The 16798-nt window shown below is 40.6% G+C and overlaps 1 non-coding gene and 1 pseudogene across 1 annotated transcript; both read right to left on the reverse strand.

Moving 5' to 3' along the window:
• The window catches only part of LOC130869288 (ubiquitin carboxyl-terminal hydrolase 40-like), a 45241-nt pseudogene that overhangs the window by 21358 nt on the left and 7085 nt on the right, over positions 1–16798 (reverse strand).
• On the reverse strand, positions 12085–12157 carry Trnak-cuu (transfer RNA lysine (anticodon CUU)). The gene has a single exon. It is a non-coding gene; the product is annotated as a tRNA-Lys (tRNA).

Raw genomic sequence — 16798 nt, forward strand, 5'->3', positions numbered from 1 at the left:
CCATGAATGTAGTTAGGTTAATAAAGCTTAACTTTTTCTGTTAAAAATTAAAAGACAAGTAATGACATAAACATCTTCTCAATTTGTAGTATTCAAAACAGCTAAGTGTATTTTCCTGACTTCACACAGGTGACTAGAGCTCGCAAACCTTCCTGTCTCCAGGCAAAAAGGAAAGGAAGGCATGGTTACCTTTGCTGCTTTAACCAGTCGGTCACAAGTTCCATAGTGGTACAGGTTGTCACAGTCGAAAACTTCCTTTTCTACATACATGTTCCAGAGTGCATCTTCTAAACCAGATACGTTTTTGACTGCTACTGTCAGATCCAAGAAGCCTTCCTGAAATATGAAAGATTATTACACTGAGAGAACAAATGATTTCACAGAAGTTTACAACTGAAATATATATTGAGAATTATCAAATATATATTTTTCTATTTGCACATAAGAAGATATATATGCCATGATTATATATTGTAAATTCTTTTTAAAAAAAAAAAAAGATTTATTTATTTATTATGTATACAGTGTTCTGTCTGCATGTATGCTTGCAGGCCAGAAGAGGGCACCAGTTCTCATTACAGATGACTGTGAGCAACCATGTGGTTGCTGGGAATTGAACTCAGGACCTCTGAAAGAGCAGTCAGTGCTCTTAACCTAAGAGCCATCTCTCCAGTAAATTCTTATCACTATTCTTATCACAGTGTAAATTCTTATCACTATTCTTTCTAAATCAAACTATAATTTTGCTTAAAGTACATTAAGAAAACAGTTTAAAAGAGAAAAGTTTATAAGTTTAAATGTATATGAAATAAAACCTCATGTTTCCCCAGGAAATAAACTGCAAAATATATATATATATATACCTGCATTTAATATCACACACACACATATAGCACACACATGCAAGCACACACATGTACACACACGTACATATGCACACAAACATGTATGCTTGCAAATTCACACACCTGCACACACAGTTGATTAGCACTGCTTTAATCTTTAAAATGATAATAGCAACTCTCAAGCAGAGTTGAACTTTTCTACTGTAAACTTCCTCATTTTTTCACTAAGATTGGTTTAAGATATGCTGAGAACATGACAAGAAAAAATTTGATCCAGATTAAACAGGTATTTCCACGAAAATTAAAAAGATGGCATTTTGTAAAAAGGAAATTTCTAACATCTACTGTAACTACATTTGAATTTTATTTCTAGCAATAAATGCTGTTAAAATTTTGCAAGTTTAAATCACATTTCTAATTCTGTTCATGCATGTAGTAGGACTTTTTAAAGGGATTATCAAGACTGAAAAGTAGCAGATCACTAGTTTAATTCATGGCAAAGCTCTTAAGAAACAGGACGAATACTTTATGTTAACAATATACACATAAAAGTTACTGTTTATAATTCTGATATGCTTTTTGTATGTCATGTTTTACCATTGCTTTGTAAATCAATGCATTAGAGCTCAATGTCTTAGCTCACGCACGATGTCTTAGTTATTTTCAAACTAGCCAACAAGACAGCTTCTATTAGCACAGGAATAAAGCCAGATATACTGCTTTTATTCCCAACTCTTCCTTAAGAAATAAAAAGACTGGAGTTGTAATTCGCAGCAGTGCCTTTGCCCAGCACCTGTAATTTTCTATGCAAGGCCTTCATCTCAAACTCAAGAACATAAATAAATAAATAAATAAATAAATAAATAAATAAATAAATGAAAAAACCATAGATCTATTTAGCACATACTTATTAATATATATTTTCATCTATTTCTAAAAAAAAGCAACAAATGCATTTGGAAAATTATTAAAATTTCCATTCAATCAGATAAGAAAAACTTCCTATGACTCCTACCATAATAACAGGAGATGTTCATTAAATATTCAGTAATGAAGCCATTTGCTGATTAAGACTTTAAAAGCAACAGAGATGATTTCATTGACACAAATTCCCAAACAAACTCAATTGGCAATCTATAGTATCACAAAGAAATGAAAGTCATAATTCAAACAGAACTGTACCAGCTCTAGATGACAGTTTACATATCATATAAATATAAGCATACATTGCAAATACACTTCCTGAAGGATATTAGCAAACTAAACCTATTATTTAGATATTTGTTAGTTAAATATTCTTTGATATCCTATCTTTATTACCTCCCTAATTAAACTTTCTTCTCTCTCTCTCTCTCTCTCTCTCTCTCTCTCTCTCTCTCTCTCTCTGTGTGTGTGTGTGTGTGTGTGTGTCTATCATGTGTTTACCAGTGCCTGCAGAGCCCAGAAGATCCCTGGGAGATGGAGCTACAGGCAGCTGTGAGCAGCCCTACATTGGTACTCAGAATGGAACAACAGTCCTTTGGAAGAGTAGCAGCAAGCACTCTCAACCCTCAGTGAACTGTCTTACACTGGCTTCTTTCATGAGATGTCTACATGTAAACATCTCCTTAAACCTTTTTTTTTTTTTTTTTTTTTTTTTGGTTTTTTGGTTTTTTCGAGACAGGGTTTCTCTGTGGTTTTTTTTTTTTTTTTTTTTTTTTTTTTTTTTTTTTTTTTTGAGCCTGTCCTGGAACTAGCTCTTGTAGACCAGGCTGGTCTCGAACTCACAGAGATCCGCCTGCCTCTGCCTCCCGAGTGCTGGGATTAAAGGCGTGCGCCACCACCGCCCGGCTTCCTCAAACCTTTTTTAAGAACATATATCAGAATATATGAGAACTGAATAAAGACTGTTTTAAGAATTTGCAGGCTGGGGAGATGTCTCAGTAGGTAAAAGTCCCTAGCACCAAGCCTGACAACCTGAGTTCAATCCCCAGAAACTATGTGGTGAAAGGAGCACAGCAGATTTCATTGTAAGAATTATACTTTACAATAATTTGTTAGCAGAAGAACTTGTGTCTGCTCACCTGCTTCTCACTGTTATTCTTACACTCTCTGCAAACAATCTGGTTCACAATGGTGCCATGGTATAGACGATTAATGAGGTCATGGCCAGAGGTCCCAACTAAAGATGTTTCCAAAGCACTGAAGAGAATTCGGTTCAGTTCCTGCACATCATGCTGTCTCATTTCCTAAAAAATAAGAAATAGTTTTTGTTTGGAGACAAGGTCTTTGGGTTGCCAAGGCTGGCCCTGAATTTACAATCTGCTGCTTGAGTCTGAGTGCTTGCACTATAGGCACAGTATCCAGCTAAGACAGCTGCCTTTTAAATATAACTTTTGCTTTAAGTTTTTAAGAATGGATTTTTAAGAATGCTATCAATTAAACATATAAGAAAAACTTTGAATAGATGTATAGATTACCACCTATTTTTATTTATACTTCAAAACAAAATTATAATAGGCAATGTTTAGTGTGCACAAACAATTCAACTCATTCAGTGACTGTGATGTGCGCTCTGAATTATGAGCGAACACCCACCTGCCCCTGTCACAGGAAGGCAGAGGAAAGAGCAGGACAGGTTTAGACAGTGTAGAAGCCAGCAGTGGGTGCACAGGTAAACCTCACTTAGATCACAACGCCTGGGAACAGCAAAAACCAGAACTGACTACTTGGAAGCATAAACCACCACCAACAACAAAAGAGCAATGCAGTGTTGCTGAGACAAATTTAAATTGACTCTCAACTTTAACCCATTCTGAGTCACTGACCGTGTGTGAACTAGTCTTTCAGAACAATCTGCCCCTCCAAGATGTGCTCTATCACTGGGAAGCAGAGAAGGGCAGTGAAAGGGACAATTAGGGGGCTAAGACCTAGGCACCAGGAGGAGCTGGGGCCTTAAACAGAACAGCAAGTGCTACTGAGCCCATTCCACTAACATAAAAGTGTTAGACACAGCAAAGTGTGTCTTTCAGCCTCGGCACATTGATGTTACTGTTGTCTTCACCATGGAAAGTCAAAAGGACTCAGAGGAACAATTCAGTGTGTAGAAAGAGAGGCAGCCAGGGGAACAATATAAAATTAAGTTTATGTGACATATGTCAGATAAAGGGGATGAAAGCTGAAACAAAGTATGAGACTGGTGATCTTTTCCTTGCCCTTTCAAATAAGATAGCAGAGTTCGAGGCCAGCCTGGTCTACAAGAGCTAGTTCCGGGACAGGCACCAAAAGCTACAGAGAAACCCTGTCTCAAAAAACCAAAAAATAAAAAAATAAAAAAAAAATAAAATAAAATAGCAGGCGATGTAAATCTGTCTTCTATCACTGGCTTGAAAAAGAAGGAAAACTTCAAGGTCTGCTTCTAAGCAACCATTTATTTGGCAAAGTTACCTCAGAGACCTTCTACCACCCAGGTTCAGTCCTTTACTTATAAAATATAAAAGAATTAAGAAAAGTGTTTCAGCCAGGTGGTGGTGGTGCGTGTCTTAAATCCCAGCACTCGGGAGGCAGAGGCAGGCAGATCTCTGTGAATACAAGAATAGCCTGGTCTACAGAGTGAGTTCTACGACAACCAGGGCTAACACCAAAAAAAAACCCTGTCTCAAAAAACACATGTATGCATGCACACACACACATACAGAGAGAGAGAGAAAGAGAGAGAGAGAGAGAAGGGAAAACCCAGGCTGTGGGCCTGGGTCAGTCTGGGCCACTAGCGCCACCTGCCTCAGGCAAGAGAACAGTCAGCCCTCTATGCCCATTCCCTCACGATCAGTCACTCGTGCTGCAATGTTCAGAGAAGCAAGGCTACCTTTCCCTAGGCCAGTTCAGCATGACTCACTGCAATGAACATTTGCTAGTAAAGTTGATTGGACAAAGGGTATACTATATGATGCCAAGGCTCCCAGTGCCTCGGGACAAATAAAGAGGTGTTGGAGAGCAGGAAAGAAGAACGAAGAGGGTTTTGTTGTTGTTGCTTAGGGGGGGGGGCATTATTCTGTTCTTGTTTTTGATTGTTTGCTTACTTTGTTTTGTTTTGATTTTTAAAAAATTTTCTTTTGTGGGGAGGATATGGGAGAAGCAGAAGGTGAAAAGAATTGAGGTGCACAATGTGAAACTCCCAAAGAACCAATAAAGAAATTAAATTTTAAAAAAAGAAAAAGAATTAGGAAGCCAGCAACTTAGCGGAAGCTCAAATACAAAGAGAAGTCTTCATTGAAACGTAGCATATCCACACAGCAGAGGCTCACCGGACAGTAACAAGGAATGACCTAACATTATCTTAAGTGAAACATGCAAGGTACAGAAGATCACATAGTGTATAACCCTATTCCTATGTAATACTCAGGAACAGGCAGATCTACAAACAGAAAGCAGGTTTTAGATTAACCAAGAGCTAGAGAAGGAGGTGGATGGGGAGTGACTGCAAATGCATGGGGATTCTTTTTAGACCAGAAGTGAAAACAATCTGACGCGACGGTGGCAGTGATGGCTGCCCAATTCTGTAAAAATACTAAAGCCACTGAACTATACTTTTTAAAAGACTGACTTTTATGGCATGTAAACCTCAATGAAGGAAGGATAAAGGAATACACCTCAAGCATCAGTCCTGTGCCTCAAATGTAACATGTGTTTTAGGGAATGTGCTATTATCTGCTTCAAAGTCCAAGCCCTACTTCTTTGATCCCAGAGGGCAGTACCATGGAATTAATAAGGAGTGCTCCTAGTTAGAAGCCGCAGGGGAGAGTTTTGCAGGAATGTACCTATTCCACAAACAGTAAGACCTTGACAACAAGTCCCTCAGTTATTGCCATAGATGTTTGTTTGTGTGTAGTGGAATGCCTGTTAGGAATACAAATAAAAACGAGTCATGCTCTACAGGAGATACAGGAAGGAAATGAAATGAAAAGCTAGGGGTCAGGACAGGGACATGAAAAGACCCGGCAAAGCACTGATCTGACTGCAGTGCGCTCTCATCAAACAAGTGTGCCCATATCAAACAAGAAGCACATCACAAAGGTGGGCAACATTCTAACATCCACTAGTTTATCCGTTATTGCTGAAGACTGAAAAGTTAATGAACAGTTTGATATCTACACAGTAAATAACATCGATGTAAGAAGGGTTAAAGCTCAACTAAACAATATAAAAATCGCTGAGTACAAATTTCAAAAACCAGTTTCTGTATTTCCCCCTATATCAACAACATTCTCCCACTGCAGGACATAGCCAGCTGTAACGGTCTGGATTCAGAAGCACCTGACATGCACATGTGCCTTGTAACTATTCATGCATGAAGTCATTCCAACATGATGAGTCTGAGACAAACGTAAAGGACATCAGACAAAACAGGAAGCCTCCCTGTTGGCACCTTCCTACCTCATCACTGCTCCACCCAAAGCTGTCAGTGAGGTCTGTGGTTAATGCAGCCTCCTGGTCCAGGAGCAGAAGCTGAGCAAACAAGCGCTGCAGCTGCAAAGGTATGATCCGGACCTGGGGAGAGAGGTGGGTTCCAGACGAATGTTCACGGGTGGAGTGATTCAGTAGAAAAATCCCTCATTGCACAGGTAGAACTCATTAAGATTCAGTTCTTTGAAAATTCTAACTCATCCAAAAGGTTTTAGTGATCTGGAGTTTTCTCCCTTAACATAGTTCAGATCAATATTAAAAATTCAAATGGAGTCAGGTAGTGGTGGTGCACACGCCTTTAATCCCAGTGCACGGGAGGCAGAGGTAGGTGGTATCTGTGAGTTCAAGATCAACCTGGTCTACAAGAGCTAGTTCCAGGACAGCTGGGGCTGTGACACAAAGAAATTCTTACTTAAAAAACAAAACAAAATTCAAATGGGTCCTAACAACCACACAAATGATCACACAGTTCCCATAGTTCACTTGTCCTCTAAAACATTTCCATACACACATATTCCAGGGGAATGCAGGCATGTTTCAGGCACACAGATCTCAGTCTGGAGTTCTGAAGCTTCAGAAGCTAGGCTACACCCTGCCTCCCTTTCTGCTAGCGCCAGTCCAGAGAGCAGGGCCTCTCACAGTCCAGTGTGCAGGCCAACTTTAAAGATTCAAAGGGAGAGTAAACATTCAGGAAGACCTGTGACAATTCTGTATTCCCAAGATATTAAAAATATATACTACAAAGAACTCAAGAAACTAGACCATAAAAGGCTAATCAACCCAATTATAAAATGGGGCACGGAGCTGAACAGAGAATTCTCAACAGAAGAAGTTCAAATGGCCAAAAGACACTTAAGGTCATGCTCAACTTCCTTAGCGATCAGGGAAATGCAAATCAAGACAACTTTAAGATACCATCTTACACCTGTCAAAAGGGCTAAAATCAAAAACACCAATGATAGCCTTTGCTGGAGAGGATGTGGAGTAAGGGGTACACTCATCCATTGCTGGTGGGAATGCAAACTTGTGCAACCACTATGGAAAGCAGTGTGGCGGTTTCTCAGGAAATTCGGGATCAACCTACCCCTGGACCCAGCAATACCACTCTTAGGAATATACCCAAGAGATGCCCTAACATACAACAAAAGTATATGCTCAACTATGTTCATAGCAGCATTGTTTGTAATAGCCAGAACCTGGAAACAACCTAGATGCCCTTCAATGGAAGAATGGATGAAGAAAGTGTGGAATATATACATATTAGAGTACTACTCAGCAGTAAACAACAATGACTTCTTGAATTTTGCATACAAATGGACAGAAATAGAAAACACTATCCTGAGTGAGGTAACCCAGACCCAAAAAGAGGAACATGGGATGTACTCACTCATATTTGGTTTCTAGCCATAAATAAAGGACATTGAGCCTATAATTCGTGATCCTAGAGAAGCTAAATAAGAAGGTGAACCCAAAGAAAAACATATAGGCATCCTCCTGAATATTAACCTTCATCAGGCGATGAAAGGAGATGGAGACAGAGACCCACATTGGATCACCGGACTGAAATCTCAAGGTCCAAATCAGGAGCAGAAGGAGAGAGAGCACGAGCAAGGAACTCAGGACCGCGAGGGGTGCACCCACACACTGAGACAATGGGGATGTTCTATCAGGAACTCACCAAGGCCAGCTGGCCTGGGTCTGAAAAAGCATGGGATAAAACCGGACTCGCTGAACATAGCAGACAATGAGGACTGCTGAGAAGTCAAGAACAATGGCACTGGGTTTTTGATCCTACTGCATGCACTGGCTTTGTGGGAGCCTAGGCAGTTTGGATGCTCACCTTACTAGACCTGGAAGGAGGTGGGAGGTCCTTGGACTTCCCACAGGGCAGGGAACCCTGACTGCTCTTAGGGTTGACGAGGGGGGGGACTTGATTGGAGGAGGGGGAGGGAAATGGAGGTAGTGGAGGGGAGGAGGCAGAAATCTTTAATAAATAAATATATACTACAAAAGCATTGCTCTGCAACAGAGTGGAAAGAAACTGATCTGCACTAAAGTCATTTCTTGCCACAAAGCTGTTTTTGAAGCATGGGACTGCATCACAAAAAACCACTGATCCACGGACCTGAGCCTGCGTGAGAGGAGAGGCTTCTAAATGAGGTTCCAGCAGGAAGAACAGTAGAGCTGTGCTTTAAACAACTTCACTACAGCAACATAGAAAACAATGTCCTAATTTCTCCTTAATGTATTTCCAGAACACTAAAGTGAGAAAATGCTGGGCTCTAGGGTTTCCCCAGGGGATTACTGCAAAGAAGTGCACTGAATGGATGTTCTGGTTGGCTAGTATGGATAGTTTCCAAGCTTCTCCTCTGCCTTGAGAAGAAGCACAGCAAAGCAAGACATGTTTGCAACAGCAGCAACAGCAGCATGACATTTTGAAAGACTTTTTTTATTTTTGTTTTTTTGAGACCGGGTTTCTCGGTGTAACAGCCCTAGCTGCCTTGGAACTCACTTTGTAGACCAGGCTGGCCTTGAACTCAGAGATCCCCCTGCCTTTGCCTCCCTAGTGCTGGCATTAAAGGTGTGCAATACCACTTCCTGGTGAAAAACCACTCTTTTTTGAAGGAAAATTTCATTGCTGATTAAGTATGAGGCAAGTCACTTTCTGCCAATAAAGATAATATTTGTAATAAATGACTTTGTTTTCTATCAATAAGGAAGGAACTTAATTCCTTCCTTAAGTGCCATTCCAGGGCTAGAGAGATGCTGCAAAGGGTAATGTGCTTGCCACACAAGAATGAACACTGGAGTTCGAATCCCTAGCACCCATGTAAAGGCAGGCTCGGTGTGATGAGCAGCCTTAATCTCTGCTCTCAGAAGGCAGAATGGAGGTCACTGGGACAAGTGCGCTAGGTAAATTAGCTGAAACAGTATAAGTAAGACTCCCTGCCTCAATGAATAGGTGAAGAGTGATGGAGAATGTCAACCTCTGACCTCTATGTATACACACATGTACGCTCACATACACATGCACACTCCCACACAGGCAAACATGCATATGTACAGGAATGCACACAGCACACATATACACATGCAACCCCTCCCACCATTTCTTGAATACTCTAAAAGACCCAATAAATTATAGACTTAGTACCTTTGCATCGGGCTTATCCTTATCCTCTAAAGAACCAAGCTCTTCCGGACCAAGAGAAAATAAAGCTTCTAAACAAAACAGTAGAGTCAGATATGTAAATGGTATGATTTCATCTTAGAAAATTCTTTAGGAAGCAAGACCTCCATTAAGCAATATCAGCAAATGATTTAGAAATGATTAAGACTGCCGGGCGGTGGTGGCGCACGCCTTTAATCCCAGCACTCGGGAGGCAGAGACAGGCGGATCTCTGTGAGTTCGAGGCCAGCCTGGTCTACAAGAGCTAGTTCCAGGACAGGCTCCGTAGCTACAGAGAAACCCTGTCTCGAAAAACCAAAAAAAAAAAAAAAAAAAAAAAAGAAATGATTAAGACAATATTTATACCTTTCAGTTACACATTTTGCATTTTTAACATTGCTGTCTACTGAATCGAAGAACATCAAGTGATGCACTACTAGTATAAAATCATCACGTGACACTTCAGTAAGACAGATCCATAGAACATAAAAATATAATCAGGCAAAGCACTATGGGACATCGGTTAATCCTAGAATTCCTGGGGCAGAGGCAGGAGGATCTTGAGTTCAAGGCCTACTTGGTCTATATAACAAGATCTGGCTTCAAAAATCCAAAGACTAAGAGGATGTAACTGCTCCAAACAAACAAAGCCCTATAAACATAAAACAAACCAACCAACCAAAAGTGATTGGTTTTCACTGTCTTTGGCAACAGAACTCAAAAGTTATGAGTCGCCTCACAAAACAGAAAAAAATCACACGTGTGTATTTTCACATGCAAGGCTTCTAATCAACCCTGCATGTCAAGGACCAGACTGGATATCTTTTACCTTGAGATCCTGTCCTTTGCTTTTTGGTGTGTAAATGTCTTTTCTACAATTCCAGTAATAAGAGATGGCAGTGATCTTACTTGAAAAAGGAAGTTGTCAGCCCCTGCACTGGCCTCCAGATTTTTTGCTTTTTGAAACATTTCACTGAGGTAAGTGATGAATGGGATGAACAGATCTCTTTACTGAAAAACACTGATACCCTAGTGATTACTCTTAAGAATGTTTTGTTTCTCACTAAGTGCTGGGGCTGTAAAAAATAAACTAAAAGCCTATAGGTTAAAGAACAAAACCACTCCAGGGCTGTTAGGATAATCTCCCATTATTTCTTACTGCAATGTACCGGCAATATAGTGGAATTCAATTTAGCTTTACTTTAAAATACTATTCCCTCTGCAAAAGACATATACACATATAAGTCCCTTTTTTTCCTCTGTCGGTACTCTGTTAGCCTTTCCAAACTATAATCCACCCTACCCTGCAACAGCAAGGTTAGGCTAAGCCATGCAGAGTGCACAGTGCACGCACTATAATGTCAAACTACATGCTGGACCAGGTAAGAGGAAGCTGGCCTGCAGCTTTCAGGCTCTGGGTATTCTCCATAACTTGTCCTGTCCCTCACCTTCTTTCTCTTTTTCTTTCTTGGGTTTTTAAAAAAAAGTCTCACTATATAGCCCAGACCAGCCTTAAACTTTTAATCTTCCTGCCTTAACCTCCTGAGTGCTGGGATTACAGGTACATGCGATACAGCTGCCTATTTAGTTTCTTTTTATTCATTGTGTTTCGAGTGTCTCATGTGGCCTTGAACTTCTGATCCTCCTCTTGCCTCCACCTCCCAAGCGCTCTCAGTCTGTTCTTAAGGCTATTTTTTGCTTTAAGTTGCCTTTTATCTTCAGCCATATTAAAGATCTTTATGCCTGAATTATCTGTTTAGTGTTGCTGAAAGCTTCTGCGAGTAGAATTACTGACTACCACAGGAGGTAACTTTATGTAGAGGCTGAAGTCAGGGACACAAGACGCCACTCTGGAGTGTGTCAGTTCACTCCATTAGAGCGGCCCTCTAGACATGGACAAGAGGAACTGTTTCCTAGATTTCAGGAGAAAGAAGCCTGTCTGAGTTTAGAGCAACAGAAAACCTGACAGAAGATCTGATACACTAGGTGGTAGTGGGGACTTGGCATTCAAGTACAGGCCGAACAAGCTTGTCTTCAGAACAGAGAGAACCTGTGGAGACGTGAGCTACATATTCATGTACATTGGGTTCCCCACTGAGAATGATGCAGAGGCCAAACAGGGCTCATGATGGAATCAAGAACAAACACTAAGACCCCATTGAAGGAAGCTGGAGTACAGAGATGGAAGTGGAACAAACACATTGAGAAACAAGGACAAGAAAGGAGGTTGTCGTGTGATGGAGGTGGGTCATCTTTCTATCTGTTGTTTCATTGGTTAAATAATAAAGAAACTGCCTAGGCCCATTTGATAGGCAACCCTTAGGTGGGTGGAGTAAACAGACAGAATGCTGGGAGAAAGAAGCCGAGTGAGGAGTCGCCATGATTCTCCCACCAGACACAGACACAGGTTAAGATCTTCCCTGGTAAGCCAGCTCATGGTGCTACACAGAATATTAAAAATGGGTTAGATCAATATGTAAGAGCTAGCCAATAAGAGGCTGAAAATAATGGGCCAGGCAGTAATTAAAAAAATACAGTTTCCATACAATTATTTCGGGGCATAAGCTAGCCATGCGGGTGGCCGGGTGCTGGGGACGCAGCCCCGCCGCTCACACTTCAACAGAGTGGCACCCAACGTGGGGCTCGAACCCACGACCCTGAGATTAAGAGTCTCATGCTCTACCGACTGAGCTAGCCGGGCCCATATTCCCAAATATTGTTTATAAATGTTCTTTTACATTTAAAGGGGGAAATGATATAGGTATAAATAATTTGCATTGGTATGGATTTTAAGGTCAATTTTGTTATGTGTATATGTATTTCTGATCTTGATTAAGGTATTGTGATTGTGTAGTTCATTTAAAAATGTAATGTATAATTAGAAAATATAGGTTGCTAATGGATAATCATTAATAATAGTCAAATTTGTAGTTATGTTAGATTTTCTAGATATATAGAGATATATTTCAGTTAGATAGACATTCTTCATATCTTTCAAAGACTACAGAACATGGCATTTAATGTTTTAATAACTTAGGGCTTTTCATGACAATGAGACACGTCTGCTCCTGGCAGCACCAGTCTACTTCGAGAGGAAGATGGGCATCGAAGAGGCTCCTTATGGAGTTTGATAGCCATTTGGGCAAGAAACTGCTCTTGCATGGACTGATGCATAAACTGGACACAAAGAACCCACAAAAAGAGGACTGCTGAACTTGCCTAAAGGTGAGATGGTTTTTCGGGATTCCTGACTCATAAAAGAGTCTGCGAGACATTCTACAAAACACAGCAAAAAGTGACTAAACTGTCTTTGAAATTTCCTGCTTGATGAAAATGTCTGCTGGATACTATGGGCCTGTAGGCTGAAGACAGATGCCCCAATGGTACAGAGAAACTTTGGGTGACTATCCAGGCAGCGAGATGTCTCTGTCATTTCTAGAGTTTGAAGTTTCTTACTTCTTGTTTACTTAGGTAATATTATATCCTTCTGGAGTCTTTGATGGAGTTGAAGAATGGTTAGTTATAGTTACAGTTTTCCTTAGTTATGATAAAAGATAAAATAGATATAAATATTGTAACTGTAATTCTTGCTTGATAACTATTTTGTTATATGTAATCTTACTATGTTAAAGTGAAAGCCATTTTTTGTTTAAACAGAAAAAGGGGAAATGATGGAGGTGGGTCATCTTTCTATCTGTTGTTTCATTGGTTAAATAATAAAGAAACTGCCTAGGCCCATTTGATAGGCAACCCTTAGGTGGGTGGAGTAAACAGACAGAATGCTGGGAGAAAGAAGCCGAGTGAGGAGTCGCCATGATTCTCCCACCAGACACAGACACAGGTTAAGATCTTCCCTGGTAAGCCAGCTCATGGTGCTACACAGAATATTAAAAATGGGTTAGATCAATATGTAAGAGCTAGCCAATAAGAGGCTGAAAATAATGGGCCAGGCAATAATTAAAAAAATACAGTTTCCGTACAATTATTTCGGGGCATAAGCTAGCCATGCGGGCGGCCGGGTGCTGGGAACGCAGCCCCGCCACTCACACTTCAACAGTCGTGCAGATTGGTTGGCTTTCAGCACCGGGCTTCTGGAGAAAGTCCGTCACTACCGTAACTCTCCACACCCATTCGATACAGCTAATCTGAGTGGGTTTACGTTTCTTTTGGGTCTTTGAAATTCATAATTTCCAGATTTTAGAATGATGAAGGAGGAATTTGTACGTTACTTTTCATTCCTACCAAGGTCTGGGTAATTAGATTAATGGATATATGAATGGTCACTCTCCGGAGAGAACTAAAACTCCCAAGCAGCTTCCCCCAGGTCAGGTTCTGAAACCAAACAAGTTCAGGACAGATCTGCTCAGAATCAGAGCTCTCTGAACTTCCGAAATGCAGATACTTAAGTACGAATGTGTATAAATAACGTGACAGGTCTTCCCACTGCAGAAGCCAAGGCTTTCTGTGTAGCCTTGACTTAAGTGTTTGTTACTTAAGGAGAGAATTATCGTTATGTTGTATTTTAAATTATGGGAATTAGAAATACTTTCTTTTATTTTTTTTGTTACAAAACACTACAATCACCACACAGAATAGATTTTTTAAAATTTAAACGTCACAATTTTTTTCAGAGAACTGCCAATGCACATCATACTTTGTGACAATGAACACCTTTAAAATGCTTTCTCTTTGATGGTTTTTACATAATTAATTATATATAAAACCCACGGTCCATATTATTACTCGAATGCATGGAACATAGCATACCTCTGAATTCAGGTGTGAAGTGAAGAGTCTGAAGAAGGGAATTGAGATAACTAACAGGTTCCACCCTGATTTCAGATTCCACTTAAATTGGTGAATTCTCTAGGGGCAGGTGGCTCCAAACCTTTAGTCTTTAATTTCTTCCCTTTTCCATACTGACTACTGGACACACTGGAATAATCCTCTTCAAACATGTTCCCAAACATTGTGGAACCAAACGCTATCCTTTAAAGAAAGTGACATGTTACATAAATGCTTTTATTCTTGAATCCCCACCCCGAAATCATCCTTGTATCTGAGGGGAGTTGTTTCGTAAAATTGTTCTTCAGAAAATACAGTAGTTTGGGTTTTGAAGACTGACTGACTTCTCTTTCACCTAATTAACCTGTGTGATCCTGAACAAGTCATTTAAACAATATTTACTTCTATGTAAAATGTGGCTGTACATGTTTTTTAGGGTAGTTTAACCAGTCACGATAAAAGAAAGGTACTAAATACAAAGGGCCTGGCTTACAGGAACCGGTAACTGTTCTTGGATTCCACGTCACAGAAAACTGTGTTGACGGCAGCCTTAGGATCATCAATAATTCTGAAATCTCAGCTTCCACCATCTCGTCAGATCCTGTACCAGACCACAGAGTTTCAGTGAATGAAGCCTATCACATTAATCTTCTTGATGGTAAGTTTCAGCACTCTGGTCCCAAACTATAGAGCCTGGAGTGAGTACCTGAAGGAAGACAGACTCTGGCCATTAGAGCTACGGAGTCCAGTGGGGAGCTGCGGGAACCTGCTCTGTGGGGGCAGGTATATAAGACTTTAAGACAATTCTGAATTCTCTCAGCCTCTGTGCCATAGTGCTTCCCCTCCTCCCCTGGGAACCATGGACCTAACAGCTACACATGCACGTACTCAGTTCCTGAACAATTACCCATATACATATGTTTTGATTCAGTCCCCTGGGAAACAGAGTCAAAATGACCTCTTACCTCATCTGATCTGGCAACAGATCTCCAGCCAATTATTGGTAATAGCCCTTTTGAATAATCCAATCAGAATAGTCAAAGAATGTAGGGCCCGGGTCTACCCTTGTTCCTGGGGTGCATCTTGAGGACAGTTTCTAGTCAGCCAGCTAAAACATTGTTTGTTCCTGTGCTCCCTCTGCCCCACCTGGTGATTAGCTGTAAGGCATTGTTGACTCCATCTTTGGTGTGGTAATTTCCCACCTGCCTGGGTAGAAATCCTTGTGCAGCAGCGAGGTATATAAGGATTTCCCCAAGGTTGAATAAACGGCATTCGGCTGATCTCCTTTTGAATGACCCGGGTCTCTTTGTGTGTTCTTTCAATCTCCAGGCCCTTGCCCAACTCGAGTACGGTACAGTGGCACATGAACTGTACCGAGGGGGTAACACAGAATCGGGTGTTACAATTGGAGGCCCCGCTGGGATCATCAGCTGTTGCAGACAGGAGTAAAACCACAGAAAGTTACTCTTCGCTTAGATAAACTCTGCAGTCTCTGGCAGGAGCACGGCATGTGTTTACTGATGGGTCTTCCACCGGGAGAGCTGTGGTAGCCTCCCCTCCTGATTTAGATATTCAGCCTATTAATACTAAATCTGTTCAGGTGGCTAAATTGATCGTTGTACAAATGACCTTAGAGAAATATGCTGATATTCCCTTTAATCTTTTTACTGACAGTCAGTATATAAGCAAAATTCTTACACCTTTGGAAACTGCAGCTTATATTGTCTCTGTATCTCGCGTCCAGATACAGTTGTTGGCTACTCAAACTTTGCTTTGGGCCCAATCTGTTCCCATTTACGTAGGGCATTTGCAGGCTCATACTGACCTCCCTGGTCCCTTAAAAGAAGGGAATGCATTGGCTGATCAGCTTACTCATCAAATTTATGCAGTGAGTCAGGAACCAGAAAAAGCTCATAATCATTTTCATCTCAATGCTGGGTCTTTAAGATTTCATTTTAAGATATTTCGAGAGCAAGCCACTCATATTGTTAAAAAATGCTCTCTGTGTACAGAACTTTTAACTGTTCTTCATTTGGGAGTTAATCCTCATGGGCTTGCTCCTAATCATTTCTGGCAAATGGATGTCACCCATGTTCCTTCTTCTGGGCACATGTAATATGTTCACGTAACCATGGATACATATTCTCATCTTATTTTTGCTTCAGCTCATACAGGAGAAAAATTTCAGGATGTTAGAAGTCACTGTCTCCAGGATTTTGCCTACATGGGAGTTCCAAAAACTGTAAAAACTGATAATGGGCCAGCCTACAACAGCACTGGCTTTGCTAAATTTTGCTCTGAGTTCTCAATTTCTCATAAAATGGGAATATCTTATAATCCTCAAGGACAAGCTATAGTGGAGCGAACGCATCATACGCTCAAAGCCTATTTGCATAAAACAAAAAAGGGGGAATATGGTTCCACCCCCAGAGACCATTTTGTCTTTTATTTTATACATTTAAAATTTTTTGACTGTTGATGCTCAATCTCGTACCACAGCTGACTGGCTTTGGTGGCCAGATTCTTCCGGGATGCCTCACGTCAAATGGAAGAATCT

Source organism: Chionomys nivalis, chromosome 2 (genome assembly GCF_950005125.1).
Source record: "Chionomys nivalis chromosome 2, mChiNiv1.1, whole genome shotgun sequence".
Lineage (NCBI taxonomy): Eukaryota > Metazoa > Chordata > Mammalia > Rodentia > Cricetidae > Chionomys > Chionomys nivalis.